Source organism: Anser anser (assembly GCF_964211835.1).
Source record: "Anser anser genome assembly, chromosome: 3".
NCBI classification, from domain to species: domain Eukaryota; kingdom Metazoa; phylum Chordata; class Aves; order Anseriformes; family Anatidae; genus Anser; species Anser anser.
This window is the reverse complement of record NC_139722.1, coordinates 43218803-43246699: the sequence shown is the minus strand read 5'-3', so window position 1 is coordinate 43246699 and position 27897 is coordinate 43218803. Positions and strand designations below refer to the sequence as shown.

The window sequence follows — 27897 nt, the reverse complement described above, 5'->3', positions numbered from 1 at the left end:
TGATTCAATACTTTTTCCATAGGTCTTGAAATTCCTTCATCACTTGACTCTCCTAGTAGTTCTGCTCTACTGTGACATGCTGGGAAAGCTACAATAGTGAATCATATTAGCTATTTTTTTTAAGCAGTATTTTGGAATGCAGTCTGGGTTTACAGTCTTAAATAAGCAAGCATTGGGTCATTTCAAAAACACATTCCATTGCTCTGTTACTTTTGTCCAATTTAGAATGAGATAGAAAATCTGTGGATTGAAAAAAAAAAAGATCAAGTTATGCCCTTTCGTTCTTAAAATGTACTTTTTGGCAGTGAAAGAATCCAACTGAAAAAAGACTTTCTTTTAATCTGGGGGCCAATTTAAGTGTCTGCACTTAAACTTAGTGCGTAGGTTAATGTCCCTCCAATTGGATCTCAATTACATACACTCCAGTTCTTGCATTTAGATCATTGTACTCCTTAACAAATCAATAAATAATTCAGCTCCCTGGGGAATAAACTATTAAAGCAAAATCCAGTGGACTTTAAGAGAGGGGTGTTTGAACTTTCTAAATTATATTGGAAGTCTTTCAATAGTTATTGTGTAAAGCTGGTACAAAATCATGCTGGTAATGAGACTGTCTTGCAGCTACAGTGACATCACTCAATCATTTTGCCATTACAAGACATATTCTTATCATTTACTTTTACTCAACAGTTTATTTTGGTTAACGCAAATGAAATGGTATTGCTCACAATTTTCCTCAGCTTTAGTGAATGCTCTTTTACTTTGCACCAGCCAATTATCTTTATTTATTCATGACGCCTCCCCAAGCAAGCTGGGTGTCATGGAGGCTCCTTTTGAGGGCTGTGATACCATTAGCAGGCCTGACTGTCCTTATCCAGCCCTCTTTGGGCTACCTCCACTCTGCTCATGACCCACAACCTTATTTTAATCCCAATAATGTTGCAGCAGTACCAGTCTCCAGCCTTGTCCCTGAACAGTTGTTTGGATTTCCTGGCTTGACCTTGGACCTTGATTTGGCTGAGGCTCACCAGCTTGTCAACGGGGCCTGTTGTCATCTCCACCCTGCGTGGCTTGCCTGGGACCACATGCCACCATTGCAGCCACTGCTCACCTTTATGATGTCTGCCCTTGGCGCCCAGTGCTCTGGCATTGATGAAGTCATAGCAGCACCGTGGCAGTGAGCTCAGAACTTCTCAAACCCTGGAGACTGGTCCATGGTGGTCCCACAGGTCCTGCTGAACTCAAAACTCCATCTGTGAACCAGGAGTTGCCCATACCTCACACTACTCCAACACTGCCATAGGGACTGAACACGTGTATGAGGGTTTCTCAGTCAGATTCTGCTAATACTCCCTGTTTACCCATAGGCTAGCAGCTATTCTGTTCCAAGCCTCACCCCCCCCCCACCCCCCCCCATCATGCTAACCCAGCTCTCGGCAAAGTCCCTAAACTGGGTCTCATAGGTCTCATAATTACAGAACAGTTGAAGTTGGATGGGATGTCTGCAGGCATCTGGTCCAATCCCCCTGCTCAAGCAGGGACACCTAGAATCCCAGGACCACAGATGACTATGGGTCACCTCCCGTATGGAGCACAATGGCCCCATGTTGCCTGTGACAGATCTACAAACCCTTACAATGAAAGACAGCTCTGAGGAGGTGAGCGTAAGTGATGTGGTCAAGACTTAGAGAAGAGTACAGGAAGTGACCATAGTTATGGTAAAGGAAGACTAATTTGTCTCAACACAAAGTGGACTGCAGGGTGGCTTTTGTTTTAGGTGATGGTTATATCAGTTGGGTGAACCAACTGGTTCTATAAATGGCTTTCACAGAGATAACCAACAGAGAGTATTCTCTTCCTGAGATAGTCAGATCAGCATGGGGGAAGCATATATGTGCAGCATAGAATAAGAAAACTGTCAACCAATGAAATGAACTTTGAAGAGAACAAAGGGCTTCAAACCAGATAGCCTTTTACAGCAACAGGGGATGCCCAGCATCATGACAACAAACATATAGAGACCAGTAACAGGAATCACATTTGTATTGTGATCCAACTGCACGTTTTAGTTGCTATATTCCATTTGTATTTTTTATTTCAGTACACTGCTGTAACACTCTTGTAAATCAAAATCCAGTGTAATGTCAGATTATCTCCAAATAAGTAAATTTTGAATTAAACATCAAATCCTCATTATGTAAAATACCTAAAAGAACCTGGTCAGATAGTATTGGACTCTGACACTGCTAAACCTCACAGACTTACTGTTCCAGAGCAGTTTCTAGAATGGTTCCCCCTGATGGGATAAGAGGCAAGGAGGACAAATTTAAAAAAAAAAAAAAAAAGACAACGTGACATTACATATGAACACAAGAAAACACTTTTTACAGTGTGGGTGGTAAAACACTGGAACAGGTTGCCCAGAGAGGTTGTGGAGCCTCCATACTTGGAGTTATTCAAAACCGGAGTGAACATAGTTGAGAACAACTTGCTCTGGCTCTTGCTCAGAGTTGGACTAGATGTCCTCAAGAGGTCCCTACCAATTTAAAGGATTTAGTGATTAGGCACAACAGGCAATTCAAAGGTGTGTTGCAAAGTGAAAGGGAGTAATAAAAACAAAATTGTCAAAGGAGCAAGAGGTGTCCAAGGCTCTTCATCTTGGCAAAAGTCTTCTATAAAACCTCACTCTTATAATTTGCACTTTAGATATATGAATACAGATAATGAATACAAATAAATACTAGTTGAAACATAAACTTAAGCCTAAAATGTGTGATTTTTCACACATTTGAAATGAAGCACTACACAGATGCGTGATACATCTGGATTACTCCTCAAGCCATTGAAGCAACTCTGCTAAAACTCCTCAGCCATTCAACAAAGATGAAATGTGCAGAACCATATGAGCATTGGAGACTGCATAAAATTCTGCAATACTGATCTGTGAAACACATGTAAGCCCCTAAATTGGGTAGTCAAATAATTAATTCTGTATCACCAGCCTCCTGTGGAGTGTGATTAAAGTGTGCTCAGATGCATGTTGCAGACTTGTCCGCCCAGCCCTTGTCTCCAGTTCTGGGGACAGCTCAAGGTCCCTGTTTGTGCCTACAGGTTATGACATCAAGATTCCAAACAACTTCAGTGACTGTAGCAGCACCCACATCAGAAGTTAAATTCTATTAAAGATGACACCACACAAGCAATAGTTAGGAAAAATAGAAAAGTGTGACAAATTGGATTCACTCCTGGCAAGATATGACATGCTTCACCTTTTGCCAATGACTGGTCTGAGGAAGGAATTGTGATGCAGCTTGATAATCTGTCAGGGGATATTGAGTGAAGAGAATAAGACAAACATTTCATGGAAGCAAAATAATCAAACCAATGAACAAACAAATCTACAAAATCTACACACTTTAGAGAGAAAAAAAAAGTCTCTATTATAGAACATAGTGACTGCAAAATTGCTGTCTTCAGCACAAATAAACTTTATCGTTATGTCAGAAACTTTAATTCTGACAGCAGAGCATAGTTACAAACCACAGTGTCTATCTGTAATCATTGATGAATTTTCGATATCCTAGTTTCAGACTACTCCATGCCCAGAAAAATGCTGAGACCATCAGTTTGCCTTGGTATGGCATCGAAGTCAAATGGCAACTGGCTTATTTACTTTCTCTAATTCATATGGCTGAAGAAGCTTCTTAAAATATTCAGTACTAATCTGTTTCTCTGAGAGACTGATGCCCACCATACCTACACTATTGTCTAATTAACAGGAGAGATAAAACACTTGTGTAACCAGGGCCAGCCATGAGCAAGGTGGAAAGATACTTCCCAGGCCAACTGAAGAGAGTAGAGGTTTTTATTAGTGGTTATATCTAAAGAAGAGTTAAGTATAGGGAGGAACTAGTGCTTGGAAACTACAGACTACGAGGGACTGACTGTAGATATGAACTTTAAACAAGAGGTAGAAGTTTCACTTTTGTTGTGGCAAATATTTCCAAGAACTTTCTTCTGAACTTATAAATAACTCTGACTTCCTTCTGTTCAGCTTCCACTGACTGTTCTCCTTTCCAAGGCTGATTGTGTCTATGTGCTACAGTTGTTAACTGCTCTTGCCTCAGTCCCTATGGAAATGGAAATAAATCTGAGATGATACTGAAAGGTTGCTAGGAAACAGCCACATGATGATGAGGAGGAGGAGGCCAGTTTCCTGGTCTCTCTTCAGGGTATTTCTCTGCTGTTTGTCGATCAGGATGACCACTGATGATTTGCCAATTCCAGGTGCTACTATGGAATTCTATTAAAAAATAGATCAGGATTACTTTTTTTATACCTGTGCTTAGTAAGGCAAATGCAAAATTGTCTTTCTGACAAGATTTTGAAGCCTTTTCCAACTCAGCTGAAATGCACTGTACATGGAACTACTCTTAAAATTCATTCTAACTCAGGCTGATGCAGAATGCAACAAATTATTTGACAAGTTAATACATTTATTATATTTTATATAACTCTTTATAGCTTAGTCACAATGAATATTTGAGTGCCTTCCAGTAGTGCGTTAAGCAATGTGACTAATGCTTGTTACATGTTTATTCTTTCATTCCTCTCCCCAGGGGAAGATATGTCTACTGTGCAATGTTTTGTTTTACAATATACAATGCTTGTCTGACTGTTCATCTAAATGTTTATGTTACAGAAGGAAAGGTTAAGAAAATCCAATTTGCACGTGGAAAGGGAAGTGGCACTCAAACTTGTTCCTCCTGCAGAAGTTGATTTCTTAGTCCCAGAGTGGCCCCAGCAAAAGCACTCATTTCTATTTAACAAGATTTACCCTCCTTGCAAAGGTTTCTGTTTTCCAGTAAAACAAAATCGACAGTCACTGTTTTCATTTGGGGACTTCAGTTTAGATACTCTAAGCTCTGGCCACAAAAAGACCTAGAAAAACCTTACAACTTTGAATATGATTCGGTAGCTGATGAGAATGGAAATGATACTGCATAAACTACAGTACTTGGAAGAGCTCAAAATTCATCACAGCTCACAATTTTCTTACCAGAAAGACTGTTCCTCTTGTCATACAATGTTGTTGTAACCTGCAAAGGCACTGCAACCAGGAATCTTATCAAAGCTGAGTTTCTGATGGTATACACTTCAGGATAAATGCTTATTTATACAGGAAGCTTCTGAATATGAAAAACCTAAGGATTGGTGGTATCTAGACCCCTATAAGAAAACCAGATTCCTGGAGAAAATAATAACTGGGAAGGAAAAGAAGGGATTTGTGGTGATGTATTTTTAAAGTAGAAAGCTTTGGAATGACATTTTACTTTCCTTTCTTTTTTACTAATTTTTCAGTACAATGTATAATTATTTAATAATTGATTAATGTGATAAAATATAAGTCACTAGATTCTGATTTTAAACCTTTGCTCTGCTAAGTTTTTAGTGAACTGCAAACAATTTTGTAATAAGAAAGTATGAAAGAGATATCAATTTCAGTTTTATCTTTACATCTGCTCGATAAAGAGTATTTTGCCATAAAATTGTTACTCCGTGCTTTATGGTATTTTTATGCTTTAGTTGTATTACTGTTATTATTGTAGATTTTACATTTCAGATAATATAGTGTTTTGGAAAGCAACAGAAATGTCTTTGCCAATACCAGGCAGTATCATAAAGGCTCCAGAAGGTATGGCATAGCTTCTGGAGATCAGCTTTGTAGCAATCAAGACCACATACTTAGTGTAGAACATCTGGAATGGCCACTAGGCTCAGGATTTGCATGTTGGTGATATTCAAAGGGTTTGAACAGGTGTCAGAAAGTTCAGAAAAATGAACTGTATGCTTACCGCAATGAGTGGATCTCCAATGAGAAACTTGGTTTGTTAATATACACATCCCTCTCAGATGTCTTTATTTGCACAACTCATTTTTTTTTCTTTGCAATTTGCAATATTTTTAAATCAAAAAAGAGAGTAATGGATTAAACTTGTTTTTACAAGTATTTTCAAGGGAAAAAGTGATGACTACTGTAAAAGATTTTTTTTCCCTTTTCTTTTCTGTTCTCCCTTTATACATTAATGGATATTAATTATAGTTTGTCAAAACTGGATCTCTGAAATACTTAATCTTCTGGAAGAGTATAAAAATAAGCCTTTTGTCTATTATAATCTACTACAGGAAAAAAAAAAAAAAAAAGAATTCTGCTTTTCAGTCCTGTGTTTAAAAACATAACATCATTGGGATGTATGTAGGCAGATTAAGATTCCTTTTCACATTCTCTTACACCATGAAATGTAATTTGATGTGAGTAAATGTTGCTAAGAAGGCAGCTTTTGTGATCTCACTAATTAAGTATAAGAAATCTGATCCTGATTGCATTGATGATAGTGAATAACATCATTTAGTTTAGATGCAGATGGGACCCATGGTTTAATTAATGTTGCAAGCAGCCATAGGATTGAATGGAGGTGTTGAAAAGAGTTTACTCTTAACTTCAGTGATACAAAGTTTGCCTCAGAAAAGCAAATTGCAAAAATGTGTAATTTGGAAAAAATGTAGGAGGAAAAGTCAAAATATCCTGTAATCTACCTTTAAGAAAGAAATCTAAGTTACTGTAGAAATCTACTACTGTCCTTTTTCTTACATGACTATTCACATCTCTGATACTTCTTTATACTTTATTGCACTTTTAGATAAATGAGAATAAGTTTCTTTCAGATGTTTAGATGTCTCCTATTTTTTTTTTAGTTCATTCCTATCAGTCATAGCAACATCAGTCTCAAAGGACTAATATCAGAAAAATCTATTTGTACTGGAGTCTACTTTATAACATATGCTTTCAAAAACTTCCTTGTTATAGCAGCCATTGTAACATCTGTATAACACCTGATACAGCTTTATTTTCCCTTTCTAGGTACCAGAAGAACTGTAATTGAAGATCACCTGTTTATTTGTCTACCATCTTTGGGTTTGACCCTTTCCATGAGAAACCTGCCATTATATTTGTCTGAGTTTGAAAAAAAAAAGTTTATTTTTCCTGTTTTCATCAGGCAATGTTTATATCTTAGGAAGTAAAAGTCTCCCTGGTCAAGCTCCCTCCACACATGCATCGAAATATCTGGTATCGATTTTGATCCCTTCTATTTATGTAAAATTTATTCTATCAGGAAAATGATCAGAAAAGCCTTAGTGTGATGATCAGAAGAGGGTTGGTTGTTCTTGGGAAAAGTTAAGAGGCCTATTAAAGAATAGAATGAGAGGGTTTGTTATTACTTTTTACGAATATAACAGAGTAAACATGCGAGTTAAAAGACATACATTGAAGAATGATTAAAAAATTGATAATTTAGTGACTAAATTCTACTAAGTACCTATTATATCTTTAATTCAAACTGCAAAACTTCTATTTTTCTGTTAATTAAGGTTCCGGACTCGTTCTGAATTCAGATGAAATTTGGATTGCAACCTCAGACCTGATTCATGACCTCTTTCTATAAAAAAAGATCTTGTAAGGACTCAGTCAAACACTATTAGTTATAACATTTTTTATTTTTTATTTTGTTACCAGGTTTATAAATCAAAAATTTTATTATTATTCTGGCATATATGTTTTGTCCTTTTCTCCTACACATTCATCAACATTAAAAAGAGATTCTATATTTCCAAAAGAGGCAATTGATATATTGTTCACTCTGAAAATAAAAACATATGCAACAATCAAGTACTATTAAGGTATTTTTCAAATGAAATGAAAACCATAAGAGAATGCTATAGCAATGATATGTTCCAAACAACAAACTCCTGTGAATCCTTGTAGAATGCAAATTCATAGAATGTCAGCTGTGACAAACAGTCAAATAAAACTGACATTCTGTTATTTCTCTAACTTTCCAATTTTCACACTTTTTAATAGCAATGCAACTATTCATGCATGTGAGATTATTATATTAATGATTGCATGCAGTGATAATTGATATTACTGAGCTGTTAGTGGAACATTTATTTATCAACTGATAATGTCTCAATTAAAAACCTACACACAAAATAAATGGGACAGCTACCATCAAGAGTTATAATGATGGGGACTAAATCTGTTACCTGTAAAAAAAAAAAAAAGCAATAAAAAACAATAAACAGCACTGTCACCATACATGTTGACTGCATCCTAACTTAGTATTTACTCTAAAAATATCTTGGTATGTATGGGCATCGCTTTCAATAAAAAAGGCTGTGAACATAATTTTAGATTGCTGGCTAACAGCCAGCCAACTCTTTTTTCAGTGCAGCTTCGTCACAGTACAGCTGCTCTTTGAATGTTCTTCAAAGTGTTATAGAATGTGATTTACCCCTGCAATATTTGATTTTGGATGTATGGCCCTGTAGAAGTTATGTAGAGTCAGATGCACTGAAGGATCACTTCTTTAAACTTGGAAGGATACAAAGCAGAGAAAGTATTGAGCTACTAAATATCACCATTAAGCAGGAAATACACATGCAACTAGAATACCTAAATTTATGTACCAATTACAAGCAGTGTTTGCATGCTTAATTGGCTTTCCTCAAAGGCTTACCCACCTCTTTTTATGCTCCCAATTATGCAGACAATTGCTATTATTAGGCAAGCAGTACAGATGTATCTGTCAGAAAATTCTTGTAAATCTCAGAAGGTTGTTTGAAAGTGGTAGGCTTTTTACTTCCAGTCTCAGACAAGAGGCTCTGAAGGTTTGGAAGAGTAAATATCCTCTCCTGTGTCAGGTGTCTGTTATGGAATTTGGGATCTTCCAAAAAAAATCAAATTTTACTCCACTGAAATCAATGAGAACTTCACAACTTCCTTCCTGTCTCTCCAGCAGTGACATTCTGCAGGAGAACACTCTGAAAACTGAGTAATAGAGATACCATTTTTTTGTGTTAGCTTTTGTGGATCTTTATGCTATAATAAGTTTATGGGGCCTGAGTACTAAAGGGGTTAGTGGATCTTATAGCTGGACCTCTCTCAACAAAGTTCTTGGGAAGTCTGGGGAAGTCCCTGCTGACCGGAAGCTAGCCAATGTTATACCAATTTACAAGAAGGGCCTGAGGAAAGACCCAGGAAACTACAGACCTGTTAGTCTAATCTCAATACTTGGAAAAGTATTGAGAACGTTATCCTAGTTGCTACTGAAAGTCATCTGAAGAACAAAGCTATTATCATGCATAGTCAACATAGGTTCATGAAGGGAAAATCCTGCCTTAGTAATTTGATCACCTTCTATGATAATGTCACCTGCTTGTTGGATGAAGGGAAGGCAGTGGATGTAATCTTTCTTTTGTTGTTGTTGTTGTTGTTGTTGTTGTTGTTGTTGTTGTTATTATTATTATTATTTTATAAGACCTTTGATACCATTCCTTATGGTGTTCTGAATAAATTGTCCAACTGTGAGATAAACAGGTCCATGCTACACTGGATGATGTGCTGGCTCAACGATAGAGCTCAAAGAGTTGTAGTGAATGGGGCTATATCTAGCTGTCAGCCGGTCACTAACAGTGTTCCCCAGACCTCAATTCTAGGGTCAGTTCTGTTCAGCATTTTTATCAATGATCTGGATGCAGGAGTGGAATGAGTCTCAGGAAGTTTGCTGATGATACTAAACTGGGAGGTGCTGTTGTTTCTCTGGAAGGATGAGAGGCCTTGCAGAGGGATCTAGATAGACTGAAGTGCTGGGCAATCATCAATGGCATGAAACTCATCAAAGGAAAATGCTGGCTTCTTCACCTGGTACACAGTAATGTTGGACATAGGTACAGACTGGGAGACGCGTGGCTGGAGAGCACCTCAGCAGAAAGGGATCTGGGGGTGGTAGTTGACAGCAGGCTCAACCCGAGTCAGTATTGTGTCCTGGCGGCCAGGAGGGCAAACTGTATTTTGGGATGCATTTAAACACACCACAGCCAGCTGGTCAAAAGAGGTGATTCTCCTGCTATATCTAGCGTTGTTGTGGCCTCAGCTTGGTTATTTTGTACGGTTCTGGTCTCCACAATATTAAAAGGGTATTAAGATACTTGAAATCACCCAGAGGAGGATAACAAAGAAGCTTTTAAAAGGGCTGGAAGGAGAGGGCGAAGACACCTGGGTTGTCTGCTCTGGAGAACAGGAGGCTAAGAAGCAATCTCATTGCTCTTCCTGAGGATGGAAAGCAGAAAGGGAGGTGCTGGTCTCTTCTTCCTGGTAACCAATGATGTCCTGATGTGCAGGAATGGCACAAAGCTGCACCAGGAGAGGTTTAGACTGGACACTAGGAAAAATTTATTTTATTTCTAATACAGCGTATTAGAAATATGCTGTAACTTTTGGTTAGCCCTGAAGTGGTCAGGCAGTTGGACTTAATAACCTCTGTAGGTCCTTTCCAACTGAACTATTCTATTCTATTCTATTCTATTCTATTCTATTCTATTCTATTCTATTCTATTCTATTCTATTCTATTCTATTCTATTCTATTCTATTCTATTCTATCCTACTCTACTCTGCTCTACTCTACTCTACTCTACTCTATATGCTATGCTATGCCATGCTATCCTATCCTATCCTATCCTACCCTATCCTATCCTATCCTATCCTACCCTACCCTACCCTACCCTACCCTACCCTACCCTACCCTACCCTACCCTACCCTACCCTACCCTATCCTATCCTATCCTATCCTATCCTATCCTATCCTATCCTATCCTATCCTATCCTATCCTATCCTATCCTATCCTATCCTAATGTTACAAATATATGCTAATCCCCAAAGTTTTGGCAATATGGTACAGAGCTATTCACGAATGGGAATACATCCTATAACATTTTGTATAAGATGGGATTGCTTCCATTTCCAGTGATTTTGAGAAGACTGCTACAAATTATGGAAAATGAAAAATTGGGGGTATTTGGGAGAGGATGACAGTTAAAGAAAACAGTATGTTTGTTCTTTTTACATTAGATTAACTTGCCATTTGCATTGGTTTAGTTGAGGAGTCCCTCTAGAAGAGGATATACATCTGTTTCCAGATGTTCCAACTCTGTCATCCAGAGTTTCCATCTGTTCAAAGAACCAAAACAATTGTAATTTGGGTCAAAGATGCTGCATTCACATTATATTTTACGTGGTAGCAAGGGAAAGTGTGCTGCAATACTATTACAACAGGGTAAAGCAAAACCCACCATGTATTTACATTGAAAAGCAGAAACAAAGCATAACAAGCACTTAGCAATAATAAAAGCTGAGACGTGGAAATCAGGGCTGATGTAATTTGAAATTTCTACATGATGGGATGCAGGAAAAGTTAAATTTTACAGCAGCACAGTCAATGCTTTGACCAGATCTAGCAAATCAAGCACTACGTGTCTCTGGGGAACAATTATATCCAATAGCATTTAAAAAAATGTTTTCCAAATACAAAATATATTTAAAAAATTGGGATCTCATAGAGATTCCCCAGCTTGTTAAATTCATTTGTGGTAGTTTCATACTTTGTGGAAAAGAGCAGACAAACTGGGACTTTTCTGAGGGATTGTGCTGGTTTCCTGGCCACTTCCAATGCAAACAAGATCTTTATTCAGTAGCAGTAGAGGAGACAGATATCAGCTGTCTGGACAGTTTTCTGTGTTTATTCTTTCCCCAATGCTAGTTTGACTTATTCCCTTCTTCATTGCCAACTGCTCTTCAATCACTTTTCCATGTCATATGTTTTTCTTTGCTATAATGTTTCTTACTGCATCATGAAACTTGCAGTGAAAATACATTACAATACAAGAGGAGAAAGCAGCTAAAGGAATCATCCTAGGCAATAACATAAAAAAAAATCAAGAGAAAAACAGTAGGTCTGTTTGACATCATCAGCACCCCCCTGCAGAGAGCCACCAAGAAGATCAAGGGACTGGAGTGCTTCTTCTATGAGGAGAAGCTGAGAGAGCTGGGACTGTAGAGCCTGGAAAAGAGAAGGCTCAGAAAAGCTCTTGTCAAAGTGTATATAAAACCTGAAGGGAGAATGCAACGAAGACAGAGCCAGGCTCTTTTCATTGGTGCCCAGCACCAGGAAAAGAGGCAATGGGCAAAATTGGAACACAGGAGGTTCCCTCTAAACATCAGGAAGCATTTCTATACTGTGCAGGTGACCGAGCCCTGGAACAGGTTGCCCAGTGTGGTTGTGGAGTCTCCGTCCTTGGAGCCATATGAACATGGTCCTGGGCAACCTGCTGTAGGTGTCCCTGCTTGAGCAAGGGGCTTGGACTAGATGACCTCCAGAGGTCTCTTCCAACCTCAAGTATTTTGTGATTCTGTGATCATGTCATAGAATGAGAAAGAATAAGAAGGCTGAGTTAGAAACAGTGAGTTTGTATTTGTGCGTACATGTTTGTTTCCATTATTTCCTCCTCTCCCAATCCTTCCTCTCATCATTCCCTGCTAAATACTTCTTCAAGTAATATTTCATTCTCATTCTTGCTGTAAAAAGACCAAATCATTAGCAGAGGAATGTCTGCTTCTCTGGTGAGTCAGAGTCAAATTCCCTCTTTGGTTCCTATCATCCCCAAAACGTGTTTCGACCTTGTCCTTCTCCAGTCTGGGCATCACACAGACTTCTGATATGTGGGTGCACGTGGCTGTGCTCATGAAAAGGAAAAAAATCATGTTTAGAAAGAAATAAATACTGCAAGTCACTTGATAGCCTCATCCACCTCTCCTAACCACAAACCTTCATCCCCAGGAGATGTGTTTTGTATTAATTATCCTACGTTATGCTGCCATCAGTTATAAAGATGATGAAAGTTGTGGCCTTTGTGAGGTTGTTATTGACAAGTTTCACTGTGCCTCAGTGATGAATAGATCTTATTTTTTGCCTCCCACGCCTGTTTCCAGGCACATAAAACAATACTTAACCTTCAGGGTATGTCACATATTCAGCTATGATTCTCTGTTAATTAGACACCGTTTGTATTTATAGGAATGCCCCTTTTTATTGGGTTTGAATATCTTTGCTTAAGCATGCTTTATGTAACAATTATTGAATTTGAGTTCTCTACAAACTAGCCATAATTCAGTTTCCTTTCTGTGCTTACATAAAATACTATTAGCAGCTTCTTTAGGTAAACAGAAAAATGTGTAAAATGTATCATTAGCTGGGATATAAAAAATGAAATGTTTCTGTAGAGTAACTAGTTTTGATTATGCCTGCTTTTCCCACACGTTTTTCAATCTATTTTCAGCTCTCTTCTCATAGGCACAAGGGATTCTGCACTATAATAGCTTCTTCCCTATCCTCAAAGGAAATAAAACTGATAACACCCTTTTCTATTAAGCAAGCAGAGAAGTCAGTATGCTGACAAGATGTTAATTTTTTAAGTTTTCTCATTTCCTTTTTTTTTTCTTTTTTTTTTTCTCACGCTACTTCATTGTAGATAATTGGGCCTGTGTGCGTGTTTGTAGTTTTAAACCCAGACAGCAGTTGTATTGTCACTTGTTTTCCTCATCTAAAATATTTGTAAATTCATCCATTAACACTTCAAACATTCATTTATATATATATATGACATGGGATTATCATATATTTAGTTTTTATTCATTTAAAAATATTATGCTGTGTTAATTCTTCAAAGGAATACCAAATCATTCAATTATGTCCTTAAATGTAGCTTTTTCTTGTTTTGGAGGAAAGCCAGTTTCCCACTCTTTGCTTTCTGCCTCACTGTCCCTGTCCACTTATTCTAGTGGTCATGAAAAGAGTTTTTCTTTCATGACTGCTTCAACATTGAGTGTTCCTCTCTTGTTAAAGAAAAGTCAAGCATTTCATACTAAAAACTAAACTGACATTTTTATTATAGTGTTGATTCTGCTGAGTGAGAAGACCTCAGACAAAGGAAGCTTGTACAAGCAAGCTATTCACATGAGGTACTTGGTTTCTTGGGAATGGGAAAAGCTTTACCTATTGTCAACTAGGGGCTGCAAAACAGAGCAAAACTGAATGCAGTAACAGCACCTCAGATTTCCCAAGCTGAAAGCAAGAGTGATCAGTTAACAACACTAACATTGACCCTTTATAGGTAGGAGATTATGAAGCTGAATATCAAACAATAAATAATAACGTAGGTCAGGCTACATGATGCAATATTAGCTCTTCTTAGCTTTTAATGCTACCTTCATGAAAAAAAAAGAAGAAAAAAAAAAGGTACAGAGAATACTGAAAATGCCATAATCACAGAAGGGTCAGTAAACAGATTGTTCCCTGCTAATAAGAATGCCATCAAGACTCAAATTGGGATGAAAAATAAATAATAATAAAAAATAATAATGTGCCTTTGGTAATAAGTCAAGATTTAGGAATTACCGTGTTGCCTAATTCAGTCTCCAAACACAGTCTCCAACTTGAGCTAATTCATCTATTCATTAAGGATTAAAAAGAAATTATATTTGGCATTAAATAGAACTAGTAGGCTTTTTTGTTGTTGTTTTGTTATTATTATTCATTAATTTGTTTGGACAGCATTAGTCCTGCACATTTAGATGCTGTTGCAAGGACCTGAGGGATGAAATCTGTCAGGGTCAATCAGGATCTCTTTGTCAGGAGATTTCCTTCCTATGCCCATTTCTTTAGCCAGTCTAATGTTCTCTCAGTGCTCTTGACCAGGACTCAAGAATTACTAGCTACCTCCTGTCTGACAATGATGATACCCAAATCTAAGCATGAACAGTTTCTAAATTTGATCTAGAGAGAGGACTATCTCTTCTTACTTAACTTTATCTGTCCAGTTTTAGTTCCATTCACTGCTAATGAAAATAAATAAAAATAAAAATAATATTAAAAATAGTTTACATAATATAATATCTTTAGCATAAAAGAGGTTTATTTTTTTCCCATTGAATAAGAGGAACAAGCATCTATAGGGAAGTAACTAGTATCTACTCATCATTTAATATATGTAAGAAGTGTCATCTCATAAACATCTTGCAATGTTGTCTAGCATGTTTCTGATTAATGGAGTATGTGTCAAATGTTGGAACAGAGGAAGGGAAGACAGACCTCTGGCTTTCTTTGGGAATGTAATGCTTTTTGTGTTATTTTTATTCCTTCACTGACAGTAGCACTTCCATATGTAAAATTGGAGAATCATCTATTTCATCTTGCTTAATGACTTCTTAATATAAAATAAGTACCCCCTGGAGCAGAAGCCAAGGTTTCCTCTTTTTATCTGATTATCCTATCTTAAATAGAGAGTAAAACTGTCTTTTACTTATTCTTGACTACATGTATATCACTCTCTTTGCTGAACAATACTTTAACAGACAGTTAAACAGACAGCTAAAGGGATGGAATAAATGAGAATATCCCGTGGGATATTCAAGAAGTGGGAAGGGCGAAGGAAAGTGGATTTCCCTCATTCAATGAGGTAGCTTGGGTGAATCCGCCATTAAAAAAAAAAACAAATCAACATGACCACTTCTGCTGCCAGCCTTTGGCTTTCTTTTTTCTCAAGCATGGTCCAGCTCAGTCTTTTCTAGTACTTACTATGTGACTGCCCTCAGAAGGAGGTTTTTGCTTGAACCTGAGAGACAGTTGCACTTCTATGCCTCAGAAATAGGGCTATATAAGCAAGGTACATGGTGCCTCTCTCTTCATAAATCATTTGTCCCATAGAATTTATGCTACTAGATCGATTTTTTTTATAGATCTACTTTCCTTTGCTAGTAATTGTAAAGGCAATTTCTATTTCTCTAACTTAAAACACATTTAGAAATGATTTTGGTAATTCTGTCATTGCGTCATCAACAATTTCATCTTCAGCGCCTGTTACAGTCTTCAATATCTCTTATTTGCTAATACTGTTTGATTTCATTTCTTCAGTCTACAATTGTTTTCATTAAGTCCCTTATTTGAATGAACATTCTCAATCTGTTACATACTGCCATTATTCTTAGTCAGTTAAAATACCCCCCACCAAAACAAACAAACAAACAAAAAAAATACCACAACCTTTTTATCCCTGCATCTTAGCACAGCATTGAAAGATTATTAAATTATCCTATTTGAATGATAAGTTCACTGTAAATTCTTACTGATAAAAATCTTTCATCAAAAGGAAACAAATCCTCTTGGACATAAAGCTGTCATTCACCAACCTAGTTTCTCTCAATATTCTTAAAAAAATAGACAAAAGAAACCTCCAGTATGCTGTTTCACATGAAAATGTTACCTTCCTGAGAAAATGGCTGAGCAGACATATTCAAAACCATTCAACTACAGTAAAATTTTAGGTTTTACAGATGAACTACAAAGCACTGAAAAATGAAAAGTCACATCTTAAACTTGTTTGTTTAAATCTTTGTTTGTCTAAGAGTTTATTTAGACTTTAAACAAAGTCTGTTCCTTGCAAAACACAAACAAGCAAAAAAATAAAAAAATTGAAAAGCTAAATCCCCTCACAAACTACCTGTGCGAACAGCAACATAAGCTATCTCCATTCAAAACTCAGTAAGAAACTCTTCCCTTCCCTCCCCTTCCCTTCCCTTCCTTTTTTTTTATTTTTTTATTTTCTTTGTTTTAATTATTCTGTTTATTTAAGCAAGAAACTTCTAAAGTTAGAGTTAAAAATATATTCTTAATTATTAGTGCAGTAATTTCACTGAGAAAACAACTTACATTTAGTATCACAGCAAGAGGTTTTAGTATTACCTGCAAAAATATGTACTGAACTGAGTTTAAATACTTCATTACATAAATAAAAATAATTTTTGCTGTAAAGAGAGTGAGAATCAAAACCAGAATAAATTTGAAGTGCTGATAGAAAATTGATTATGTTGACCATACCCCAGCAATTTTCTAAAACTAGTATTGAGATCTACTTCTGTGTGCAAAATTTCACATTATTTAGAATAAATGTATCTATATTCAGCATAATTTAGTTTCATTTAACACTTACTACATATCTATATGAAGAAAAACTACATTTTAATCCAAAGAACACATCATTACATAGTCATAAAAATAATCATAATTTCCAAGGACTGAAATTTATCACTTTTACTAAGACTTGGCAAGTTGGAAAATGGACTGATAACTATACCAAGGTTATAAAACACAGAAATCAAATCACATTGAAAACAACATTTAAAGCTTCTTAAACAGCATACAGCAAACAGACAAATGTTAATTGTGGAATATTTTGGCTAGGAATTAGGACAGACCTTCTTTTGTTTTGTGAAAAAAATGTGTTCCCTTCATTAGAAAATAGCTTAGAAAGCAAATTTATTCAGCAGGCTTGAACAGTAGATGATCAATGTTTCTTGGGGGACAGGTGTTACAGGGGACTTTCCACTCCCTTTGAAAATGTGCTTATTTACAAGGGTCAGCTCTGCAGTCTCTGTGAATAAGCAGTTCTATTATCCTGCACCTTCCAAGACTATTTTGGGAGCCTGGTAGGGTGTTAGTGAAGGACAGTGATGTTAAAACTTCTCACTTCATCTCTGTGTCGAGTTCCTCATGACAGTTCCCAAGCTGATGGGTGTCTACAGATAGGCCCAGAGGGCATCCAGAGGAGCTGTGAGTGCTGCTGCTGGTTACTGTGACCCAGCATTACCAGCTTCAAAGCAACAGGGAGTAGCAGAACTTCAGGACATGAAGGACTGTGTCTTTCTCTGGATGCCCCAATATATCCATGATACTCTGACTTTCCATAAGGCACTGAGTTACACAGAGCAATGGGAATGACCCTGTGAAGGTATTTCCTAGAGGCCTGACACTGGTGCCTGCAAGGATCCTTAAACTGAAATAACAGAAAGAGTACAAAGCAAAATTCTCTTCCCATAATACTATTTGCTGAAGCCTGAAGCAAAATTGTGTTAACTGCAAAAGAAAACCAGCATTTAGGAAGACAGTATCTTTCAAAATACATATTGAAACTGAATATTCTCTCAGTACTCTGATGTCTGATCTCCACCATAATTCTTCTGAATCTCATACAGTGGCAACTTGTAAAGATTGGCTGGCAACAGAACAGTAACTCAAAACATTCTCAGTCTTGAAACATTAGTAAAATTGTGAAAGCTAGCTAAAATCTGTATTTATTTGCATAAAGTCCTTCAATAGACATAACAGGACATGACCACAGCAGTCTTTGAGTCATGTAGAGAATACACTGTTGGGCTACAAACTTGTCAGGTATCACATTAAATGAACTGAGATTTTCTGTTTTGAAGATCTATTTGCCTGACAAAAAGGTCTGCAAACCAGAGCCCATTTTAATGAGGCTGTAACAAAACACATAAAATCACAGTGTGACCTAAAATCCAATAAACTGAATAAAAAAACAACCCAAATATTTTCCTGCAAATATCAGAAAGAAATAAATTCCTGAATTTCACTGATCCATAAGAGTTTGGAATACCATGGTCTGAAATGTAATATAGGCATAAATTTTACAATGGAAATGATTACTGCTTGTGGGTGTTATTCCCAGAAAAAAAAATATGAAAATGCCATTAATTTCTAAAATATCAAGTGGATTTAAATTGTTACAGCACAGTGTTGGTAATAATTTAACAAAATGCAGATGCTTATGCAATTACAAGTTCCAAAAACAATAAAAAACACATAAGGCTAAAACTCAGATAATCCATTGTGATTAATGATAAAAGAGATGACTTAGTAAACATGAAGTGTAAGTCATAGAAATGCTACTACTTTTTTCTCCTAACGAAAACTCAAACAAGAACCTCTTCTGTGAAAGAGAGAAATGATCAGATACACAAGATATTAAACAATATATTCTCTGTCCATATGGGGGGCTCAGAATGAATGTTGGCAGTACACAGCCAGAGACTTGAGTATTTTCCAAGTGAAAGTGATAATCAGAGGGACAATTTCCAAGTGGCATGTGCTCATGTGCAGACCTTTAGCTCCTCATAATACTCTTTTTGCTCTCAAAACCGCAGTAGAAAAGTGTACATCCCTACTACTCTGACCCCCCCCCCCAGCTATTTTTGTTACAGTTGAGCACCCAGTGATTCATACTCCTTTCTCCTGTTATTTTCTTAAGTTATAATTTCAACCTGCCTCCACTGATGCTTATCAAAACTTTCAGCAACTTCTGCAAAAGCAAAATAGAAAACACAGATGAAAATACTTGACCATCTGGGAACATACAGCAGAATAAGTACTATGAATGAAGCAGCTATATACAAAGAGCAAGACCTAATGAGCAAGTAAAATATGCAGAAAATCAAAGAGCCTGTGTAGAGCATTATGTCTGTCAGAAAAAGCAGCTGCTCTGGGAAAGCTGCAGCTCACAGCACCAAAACATAATGAGTTAGCATGACCAGTTCCCCACACCCTATCTCATAACAGAAAGACACATAGACTCAGCAAAGATCCAAGTGTAACGCTTAACTTTAGCTATGAAGCAAGATGAACAGTTAAGAAGAATACTACTTTACAAAAGACTATAATTAGAGCATCAGAGGTTTCCATACTGATTGTGGCTCAAGACCCAATTTTGCTTTCTTTACTGCCCCTGATTTATAATCCTAGTGATGAGTAGGATTATACACACTGTTGTCAGTAGTTCTACCTGCCTAAGTATATATGTCCATCAAAGTACAGGAGGGAAGTTGGGATTAAGATTCACCAAGGTTAACATAGTTTAAGTTATATCTAAAAAGATAATTTTTTAACAGCTAGCCCATTAAAACTATTCTGTGTACAAGTGGAGTGGTTTTATTCCTCCTGGTCTTGTTTTGTTTTATCACAAGAAATAAAACTACTACAAGCCAAAAAAATGTCTTTCTTTCTGCACAATTTCATAGTTCTCTAAAGGGGAGAGAAAAAATAATTGGAGATTTGTCAAATTATATAAGAGTATGTATAAAATAGAAAAGCTTTCTGCATCCTTTCTGAAGCACAAATTTATCCAACTTCACTGCACTCACTCAAAATCATTGTCACTCTCTAGGCTCCACCTTAACTACCCCAGTGGTAAAGATTGTTCTGCAGAACTGCCAAAAGAGCTCAAAAATGGTAACTCAAGCTGTATGAGACAGGCTCAAAAATTATGTTACTTAAAATGAAGATAATGTGGAGGCTTTTAAAATATGCTTTAACCTAACTGGTTTTTGTTGTTGTAGTTGTTTTTTGGGGGGAGGTATTTTGAAGCTGTCTCCTACACTCATGATATCTAGAAACTTAGCATTTGAAAACAATCTCATCCTACAGCTCTGGTTACAGATATGACTAACCTTCACCTACCCACATTACCCTTATTGACAGATGGAAGTTATAACTTCTATGATCCAGAAGTTCAACTGCTCACATTACTATATGCTCATATAATTTTCTATAATTTGTTTCAGGCTAAAACATATAATCAAATTTAAATACTTTAAATAGTATCTGTTTGCTAACAGAACTGAGAAATGATAATATTTAGTAGGCTTAGAAGGATTTTGCATAACAATACGTAATTGCATAATAATACATAATAAATGCATAATAATACGTAAACAAAGTGTAATACGTATGTTCCTAGCTTTTCTTTTTTCTGTCAAATGACATTTGAGATTTTCATGCAATACTGTAATTTTCTAAGTTGGAGCATTAAGAGGGAAAAGACAAAACAAAACAACAACAAAAACATCAACAACAAAAAACACAACAGAGCATATATCATAAAATAATGAAATTAGGCATCAACAGCCCTTTCTTGTGCCCCTAAGCAGTAGGGAAAATTAAATATTGAATCTGTAAGAGTGTAGCGAATTTAAAGATATTACTGCTATGAAACTGATTTTATCTCCTCTTTTGTGTGTCTTGATACATTCAGCCCAAAAGGCCAGTAAGGAACTTGTGTATATGGAAGAACTGAGGTCAACTCTACTCCAGGGAGACAGAGCCAGATCTGTTGTCTCCATACTCTTGCAGCAATTGGAAGTTCGGAAAGGAGAAAATGTTCTGACATTTCACAGGAGGGGGCGCTAGCTATTCCCTCCAAGCAGATAACAATGATAAAACTAGTTGAGCCCTCTATCTGATTAGATTAGTATTTCCTTTCTGACAGATTGTAGTAACTTCCTAAACTAGAAGGACTTCTAGGTGAAACAACAGACGGTAACCCCTGTGTAAGAGTAGTAAACCAAAATGGGAAACAGTCCCATCCCCATGTATCTATCCTTTGTCAAAGACCAAATTTAACTCTACCCAGTCAAAACACTTCCTCTGACAACACACTATGTAGCTCTAATATTTCAGAGTCTAATTTAAATGACATCCCTTCAGCTGGCAAAATGATAACAACGGCACAAAGTCAGGCTTGCTTTGCAGGCTTTCCAAGAAGATTGCAGTTTTATTCTTCATAGACTTGCAGTTCTGAAAATAAATATTGGTATATCATGAACACCTTCAGAAAATCTTCTTTGGAATACTATTTTGAACGTTTATTGACAAATTTAGGTCATGTATCCTTTAGTTTTAGCACTAATTAATGGTATGCTGTCATCTATTAGCATCCAGTTTATATTCATTCACAGAAATGAATGAAAGGACTTTTCTGTAATTAAATTAAGTTGCATTACTGTAAGTCCTACTCCAGAGCTGAGTATCAGGATGTTCTCACATTTTCCTCTATTGGCTTAATATAGATGTGCATACATACAAAAATGATAGGACTAAATGAATGATTGTACTGCCTCTAAGGGAGCTTATATTCTGTAACAGAAAATGACTTGTACAGGATGTCCCTAAACTTGCTAAATTTTTGTAATGATTTGTTCAAAACCAAGTAAACTGGGAGACAGGGGTTAACTGGAAGACACTTGCTAAATATATAGAATATCCTACTGGTCTATTTGCAATAAACAAATTTAAAGAAAATTGAGGTACTGTGCCAGTGAATTAAGCTGGTTTCAGCAGAGTTTCTTAGCTCAGTGTGCAGTGTCACAGGAACACAGCTGTGCTGCTTCCAGCCCCACAATGGCTTCTGTGCTGCCAGCTGAAATCTCTCTGTACCATACTCCTCAGCTTTCCTAAATACAAGGGGAGCACAGCAAGCTCTTTTGGCTCCATTCCTGCTGTCTAGAGATAGCCCAAGCCAGCCACAGGTGATGGCCTTGGAAATGGAAAGTCCTATATAAAAATAATTGATGGTCTTAAGTAATAAAATTGCATCTTAAAAGAGAAAGACATACTCTCCATAGTGCTCACAGAAGCTCCCTTATAGACAGAGGGAGGAACAAGTACTTTCACAGGGTAATTCCTCCCATTCTAAGAGAGAGGTCCAGAAAGCACAATGAATTGCTCTCTGGAAATGTCTTTCCCCCTTAGCTGCAGAGGAAACTTTGAAGGTTAGTTTGCTTTTGGTGGCTAAACTGAGGTGAAATGAGGGCCATTCATGAATACATTTTTAACCTCTTCAGGCACCTCTTCACAACTTTGGGTTGATTATAGTTGATTACAAGTAGAATCATGACTGAATGATAAAATACTGCTAAAGAAGATGGGAAAGTACAGAAGAAAATGAGAGTCAAAGATGCAAATTATAAGTGACCAAAAAGAAGATAATAAATATAGAAACTAAAATACATTATCATATCTGTATTTAGACTTAAATTTTTGGTGGCTTTACATAAGAGACTAGGCTGAGTTATAAATTAGTTAAATGCTTCACAGTCAAGGGCACATTTCTAGCTTCACTCACTGCCTTTCAAGAAAATTTGGGGATTTCAAAATGCACATATTTAAAGTGGGCTTTCCCAGGCATATTCATGCGTAACTCATCAGTAGCTGAGGATTTGATTCTAGCAGGAAGTAACAATAGTTCTGGCATATCTATGTGTCAGAGGGAAAAGCTAGCTTTTCCAGAACTCTGATAGAGACATAAACCCAACAATGATTTGTAAGATTATGAGACCATGAAATAGATATATTCTAGTAACTGAACTGTAAATCTAGGAAGATTCCGGGCCAAAATTGGTCTATCAAAAAACTGCAGGCTAATCATCTGAAAGGAATAATAAATACAACAATGAAATTCTATGTTATAGTTAAAGAAAGAGACATTTCCAAGTCATAATAATTTAGATAATATTTTTCCAAGAAAACACTGTTTTGAGGTTAGAGGAAGTTATAAAAACAGGGAAAGACAGCCTACCAACTGAAACAGATTTGCAGTCACTGACTACATAATTACCTGTGATATTCTAATGTTCTTGTCAACTTATTCCTGCCTCAGAAAGGTTTCAGTCTAAACAGAAAATAATAAATTTCAATGGCTAGTTCTTTCCCATAATCTTTACCAGAGAAGATTTATCACAAATATTAGGGCTTTCACTGAAATAATATCTACGATTTGATAATGGCTCAAGGAGCGTTAGGAAGTATGAATGCTTAACTCAATCTGAATAAATCAGATTTTTAAGGACTTCAGAAAGGCTTTTTTTTTCTTATTTTTTTTTAGTGTTGCAGAAACCTATGTAAAGGTTTGCTTTGCAAAATAAAGTGTAAAAACTAGATTAGATTATGTTGAGCTATCATGTTAGTGCATAGCAACTTTTAAGGCTACTGGAACAAATATGATAAAAGTGTCTACCATGAAGACTTTAAAATCTTAAATAAGAAAAGAGACACAGGACTGGTAAAGATTTTTTTTTTTTTTTTTTTTTAGTAAGTAGTCTGTCAAAAATGAATATCTATGAGAAAATTATAGATATTTACTTTCATCCAATGCATAATTCCCTGAACTAATATATTATTCTCCTCCCTTGGAAATTAGCTTATTTTGTGCCTTGGCCTTAAACTTTAATATCTTATAACAACAAATGGAGGCCAAGTGATGAAGGACTATGGGAAAGCTATATTATTGCTCACTGCACTATATTATATGCAAGAACAGAGATCTTCAGTTTCCAAACTAGCAACTAAGTGCTTTTTATAAACCACTGAATTCACTGAAGGTTTCTATTATTAGTAGCTCTCTGTAGTTCCAAAACCACCTTTTTAACACTCTGGCTTTTTTAATTAAGCATAAAGACAAAACCTATCAAGGAGTTTAGTTGGTGCTTTGGTCAAACACTAAATTCAGTGCTCAGGCACCACTAATACTTTTCAGCCCTCATGCAGCTGCAGCCCAGCATCTCAAAGCACCGTGGTGCTTACACAACAAATCCTCAAGCCCTGACCCTGCCTGGACTCTGAGCGCAAACTCCCTCACAAGAGCAACAACTGACTCCACAGAGCAACATTAGTCCACTCTTCTGTGAAGGAAGAGTGTCAGGTTTAAATTCTTCCTCCATTAGCTCTTTAATCAATTATGCAAATTGGCAAAGTTTCAAAAGGAGAAAGTCACTCACTTCATCCCAAAATAGCCATTCAGTCAGTAGTTAGGGCACATTTCTGACCTGAAAGTGTCTATGAGTGAAGTATTTTCTCCACTTCAGACACGTGGGGAAGTTTTTAAAAGGTCATCCACCCAAATGGTAGGTCCTCTAATTACTGGATACTTGGGCATCAATTAGCAGCATGTTCTAATTATTTTGTAGAAAAGGCAGGTCTGGCTTATGTGCTTACTTTCAGTAAGTAGGTGCTTGCTCAGTGCTGAAAGTAGATGCCTATAAGGTGTGGGTTGTATGTGTATTTCCTTCTGACGCTCAGCTTGCTGATTTTACTGAATCCCGCTATTATTCATCTATCTCCCATGCTTTCCATGTGAAGCCCGACTCAGGGCAGAGAAATGAGTCTTTAACTGACAAGTACTGTGTTTATAAATGTTGCAATGCCTGATGGTTGAATCCAAGAAGAAGTCTGGGTGTTACAAGACAGAGCAATTCATTACTTCACTTTTGGTGTCTTGTTGACACATCACATAAAGCGTTTCTATTTAAGTTGTACACAGTCCCCCAGGAATTCAGGTGGAACAGGCTGGGTTGTGGGCACCCTGCACACAAAACAGAGAGTTATGTGAAGTTAGGACACTGACCAGACATTTTGATACAGAGGACAATACAAGTCACGAAGCCTGTTTTAAATTCTACCAAGGCAGAAGTTAAGCATCCTGCTTAAGGTTTTAAGGATGTATACCGATCCATTTAGTATTGAGATCCTTCTAGCAAAGTAGATATAAAATACTTTTTATTTTTTCTCCCCTTTAGAAACTGAATGGAAGACAAAAAAATAAATTGAAATTATTTTCTTTTAAAATAAAAAGAAAGGTGATGGTGGTGCTCTGCTAATAAAACTGTGATAAGATTTGTTGTCCAAAATGTCGGCAGCCTGTGTTCGGTTCTGCCAACTGCCTGCTCTGGCACTGCAACCTGCTGCTCCCAGAGATTAATCTGAGATAAAACATTTGTCACACCTGTAGGAACGATGCCACTACCTGGTCAGAATATTTAAATACTAAATATTTATTTGCCCACATGATGAATGACTTTCTAGCCTACTATCCAAAGCAATTGCCCAAGGAATGGGTTCCTGGTTACAGTACTTAGTCCATATGATCACATAGTAGAAGATTTATGCAAGTCCTTCAACTTCTTTGATCTTCAGAAGACTTAAGGTGCTTCTTGGGACATAGAGAAATAGAACTTTCAGACTGGAAACTGAGCTAGCAATAGGCAACTCCAGGGCAAGGTGATGGTGGATTGTGCTGTTTAGAGACTAGAAGACTATGCTGCTGTTTGTCTGGGAGAAGTAGTGTGGTTTTGTAGTGCATCCCAATTACCATACATTGGTTTGGTTTCCAGAGCAGTCTTGGTGTGCAGGAACTAGATTTCTTTTGAAGGAAACTAAACTGGAAGCTCTGCTTACAGCCTGTACCAGATGTACTTTGTCCTGCAGAGGGGACAAAAGGATCTGAACTAATCAGTCCTTTGAACAGCCTCAGACTATGTACAAGCTACTAACGTTTGGTCCAAGACAACAAACTAAATCTAGTTCATGGTAAAACACATTGATCACATACTTTAAATAAAGGGACCTCAACACCAGCTGCTTTGATCTACTTGTCTGCTCCTGTTGTGCTGAATTACTTGCTAATACAGACAAATACACCCAAGTCATGTTTTTTGCTGCCTAAAACCTTTAATGTATTTAGTTATAACTCTCTGTGTGGATTTTGCCCTCAATCATCACAGGTAGTTGTTAGTGAAAACTTCAATTTTTTATTTTTTTTTTCCCTGGGGCGAATAAAATGGCTTTTATATAATTAAGAAGTGACAATTTGGGAATCCATGCAAAGGAAAAAAAAAAAGGAAATTCTGAGCTGAAATAAAATGAATCTGAGGCATAAAAGAAACAGAGGCAGGAAGAAAGGCAACAGACTGGAAAGGAATACAAGTGGGAGTGAAGCAGGAGAAAATACTATTTTGAAACAATAGTTTGCAGAAATATTTAGAAATACATATATTTCTATTTCAGTAGGTAGAGAATTTTACTATCTAGACTGATCATTGACTATTCTCTCAAGTTTATGCCAGCCTTTTCCGTTTGCTGCTGAAATATTTTGTGATTATCACATATTACCTTTCCTTCATGGCATCAGAAGAATTCTGTATATTTTGGGGAAAATCTGTGCTAAAACAATTTTATAGTATAGAAAGAGGCATGGCTGCAGCTGTGGACTGGGAACCTAGCTCCTTGGCTTGCATTTCCAGCTTTGCATCTCTGACCTTCAGAGAGGCAAAATTCTGGAGTAATTTCTTCTACTTACCTGAAAACTACAGATAATCCATAACCATTACACAGCATTAGCCACTTACAAAAATGGCGCACAAACATCAAAATGACTTGTTCAACAACCCAGTGAAAGGAACAAATATTATCTGCATAGTGATGAGAGCAAAAAGGAGTACAAATTAGGCCAATCCAAGAAAGTTCAAGAAAAGGAATAAATCCATAAATCTAAAACTAGAAATTGCTCTATTAGGGAAAAAATAAATAAAAAGCTCACTGTTGGGGAAGAGGTTTTTAACAAAGCAGGATGCATGAGGAGCTCAGCTGCTATTGTGGACCAGGAAGAATATATGCTTCTGTGTGTGTGTGTATGTATATGTATATATTGCTATACCAGTAAATATATTTACTTAAAAAAGAAATACATTAAGACACAGTGATTCTATTCAGTAGTTTAGACTGTTCTCTACATAAAACTTAATACAGAAAGCTGCAGATCTTCCTTGTAACATCCAATAGGATATCATATTCTTTCTTTCAGATCTAGAGCTGCATGATTTTTTATTTATTTTTTTTCCCAGAGGAGAATGAAGGTGTTTTTACATCAAAACATCTCTTGGAAGAATGTCAATTTCAAGAAAAAAATGTTTTGAATAAGTGACTGCTGTGTATTTTTAACATTTAAAAAAACTAATTACTTTGATTTTATAATAATCAGTCTTCCAAATTTATCTCCAACTAGATTATCCTACAAGTATAATTACTGACCAGAAAAAATAAATTCTTAACCTGTAGAACATATCAGCTTTTTGGTTTTGTTCTTTTCAGAGTAGAAAATTGTAAAATTGTAAAACTTCCCACAAAGTGGTATTTTCATATAGCTAAGTACTTCATTACTCAATGTGCAACAGAATCATAACATGTTTTTTCTTCTTTATCTTAAGTGTTAAAGAAAACAGAACTTGCTCCTCAGTGATAAACTTAACACACAGAGTACGTCACAAAATCATTATTTGAATAGTGAGTGGTCTTCACAGCTAGTCTATTTCAACTTGTAACAAGATCAAGAGGAATATAATAATGTGATGTCTGATGAAATGTAGGACTATTTGAAAGTGTCGAGATATTGTGGGATGAAGCAACTTATTTTAGTAACAGGTAGCCTCCCAGTTTCAGGGTGTATTTCTAAGACAGGCATTTGTCTCCATATTTTGTAATCA

The 27897-nt window shown here is 36.5% G+C and overlaps 1 protein-coding gene and 1 long non-coding RNA gene across 6 annotated transcripts in view; one reads left to right on the top strand and one right to left on the bottom strand.

The window, feature by feature from the left end:
* FUT9 (fucosyltransferase 9) overlaps positions 1-27897 on the bottom strand; it is a 119430-nt gene that overhangs the window by 81591 nt on the left and 9942 nt on the right. The gene's annotated exons all lie outside the window — the stretch shown is intronic.
* LOC310897586 lies at positions 1469-8142 on the top strand. Its single transcript, XR_014582401.1, has 2 exons — positions 1469-7129; positions 7432-8142. It is a non-coding gene; the product is annotated as an uncharacterized lncRNA (long non-coding RNA).